At 47.6% G+C, this 2,489-nt stretch overlaps 1 pseudogene; it reads left to right on the top strand.

The window, feature by feature from the left end:
• The window catches only part of LOC108318248, a 4,893-nt pseudogene extending 4,616 nt beyond the window's left edge, over positions 1-277 (top strand).
• The last annotated feature ends 2,212 nt before the right edge of the window (positions 278-2,489 follow it).

Genomic DNA, 2,489 nt, shown 5'->3' with positions numbered 1-2,489 from the left:
AAGAAGAATGAATAAGATAAGGTGCTTACTGAGTGCCTTCTGTCATCTTCCTTCAGTGACTGTCACCAGCCTTTTGCAACAGCTAATGAACCTACCTCAATGTGCAGCCACACCAGCAGCCTCCAATCTTCACCTCACTGCTGTGCTCCAGAACAGGTTTGGCCTGTCACTGCTCCTTGTCCTCCTGAGCCCTGGGGAAGACCTACAGAGTTCAGACCCCACTACAGAATCAATGCAAAATCATCAGTGGACGGAAATGATGTTCATGGCAACCTGAGAACTTCTAGGGATTCCCCAAGCAGCCCTGGCCAAGCCAATCTCTATACCTACAAACCTAGTGTCCCTCTTTTCTCGCTCTGTTGACTGGGAGACACTGAACTGGCTGGAGACAAAAGTGCAGCTAGCTCAGGGGATACGAGAAAAGATCTCCAAATGTGTCCTGTACCTCCTTCTGGCTGCCCCCTGCACTGCTGCCATCACCAATGGAGTGTTGTGTGTGTTTTTTTTTTTTTTTTAATAACTTCCCAATGGAGTGTTTTTAATGAGGGAGGGAAGGGAGCTTATTCCCTAAAGCCAAGTCTTGTGGGATCAATTCCTGTTTATAGGGGTTGTTTCTAAATGTCAGATGTTTCCCCACTGCTCTATGAAATTTGGCCGGGTGGGTTGGGTGCGGTGGCTCACGCCTGTAATGCCAGCACTTTGGGAGGCTGAGGCAAGCAGATCACGAGGTCAGGAGATCAAGACCGACCCGGCAAACATGAAGAAATCTTGTCTTTACTAAAAATACAAAAATTAGCAGGGCGTGGTGGCAGGAGCCTGTAGTCCCAGCTACTTGAGAGGCTAACACAGAAGAATCACTTAAACCTGGGAGGCGGAGGTTGCAGTGAGCTGAGATTGTGCCGCTGCCCTCCAGCCTGGGCAACTGAGTGAGACTCCACCTCAAAAATAAATAAATAAATAAATAAAAGCTGAATGTGGTGGTGTGTACCTGTAGTCCTAACTACTTGGGAGGCTGAGGCAGGAGGATCATTTGGACCCAGGAGTTCAAGGTTGCAGTGGGCTATGATCACACCACTGCACTCCAGCCTAGGTGACAGAACAAGACACTGTAGCTAAATAACTACATTTGAAACGTGAGCTTGGTTCTATGAAAATAACTTTTTATGTCAGATTCCATATTTGAAACAGCTACACACAATTCCTGATAACTTTTTAGCAGGAGAAATAGGCTTTGTAATAGCTGTATCTTCCGAAATTCTCGATGGCTACTAATAGTGAGACCCTTTATTCACAGCTGCAGGTGATATAAAATTTGAACTTTTTTTTTTTTTGTTGAGACAGCATCATTCTATCGCCCAGGCAGGAGTGCAGTGGCTTGATCACAGGTCACTGTAGCCTCCACCTCCCCGGGCTCAGGTGACCTTCCCACCTCAGCCTCCCAAGTAGCTGGAACCACAGGCAGACACCACCACACTTGGCAATTTTTTTTGTATTTTTTGTAGAGATGAAGTCTTGCTATGCTGCCCGGACTGGTATTGAACTCCTAGGCTCAAGTGATCTGCCCTTGATCTCTTTTTTTTTTTTTTGAGACAGAGTCTCGCTCTGTCACCCAGGCTGGAGTGCAGTGGTATGATCTCGGCTCACCGAAACCTCCACCTCCCTGGTTCAAATGATTCTCCTGCCTCAGCCTCCCGAGTAGCTGGGACTACAGGCACATGCCACCACACCCAGCTAATTTTTGTATTTTTAGTAGAGACGGGGTTTCACCATGTTAGCCAGGATGGTCTCGATCTCCTGGCCTGGTGATCTGTCTACCTTGGTCTCACAAAGTGCTGTGATTATAGGCATGAGCCATGGAGCCCGGCCAGTTCTTTTTTTTTCCCCCACTATAGGGTCTCTGTCTGTGGCCCAGGCTACAGTGCAGTGGCTCAATCATAGCTCACTATAACCTCAAACTCCTAAGCTCAAGCAATCCTTCCCCCTCAGCCTCCCAAGTAGCTGGGACTACACAAGTGTGCCACTGTGCTCAGCTATTTCAATTTATTTACTTATTTATTGAATGCCAGGTAGGGTGACTCATTTCTGTAATCCCAGCACTTTGGGAAGCCAAGGCGGCTGGATCACTTGAGGTCAGGAGTTAGAGACCAGCCTGGCCAACATGGTACAACACTGCTTTACTAAAAATAAAAAATTAGGTGGGCGTGGACTACCACTCATGCCTATAGTTCCAGCTATTTGAGAGGCTGAGGCAGGAGAATTGCTTGAACCTGGGAGGCAGAGGCTGCAGTAAACTGAGATGACACCACTGCACTCCAGCCTGGGTGACTGAGACTCCATCACAGAAGTTAAAGAATAGCTGGGCATGGTGGCTCACACCTGTAATCCCAGCACTTTGGGAGGCTGAGGCGGATGGATCACCTGAGGTCAGAAGTTTGAGACCAGCCTGGTCAACATGGTGAAACTCTCTCTCTACTAAAAATACAAAAAAA

Source organism: Cebus imitator, unplaced genomic scaffold (genome assembly GCF_001604975.1).
Source record: "Cebus imitator isolate Cc_AM_T3 unplaced genomic scaffold, Cebus_imitator-1.0 Scaffold216, whole genome shotgun sequence".
NCBI classification, from domain to species: Eukaryota; Metazoa; Chordata; class Mammalia; order Primates; family Cebidae; genus Cebus; species Cebus imitator.
The sequence above is the reverse complement of the archived record's forward strand: the minus strand, read 5'-3'. Positions and strand labels throughout refer to the sequence as shown.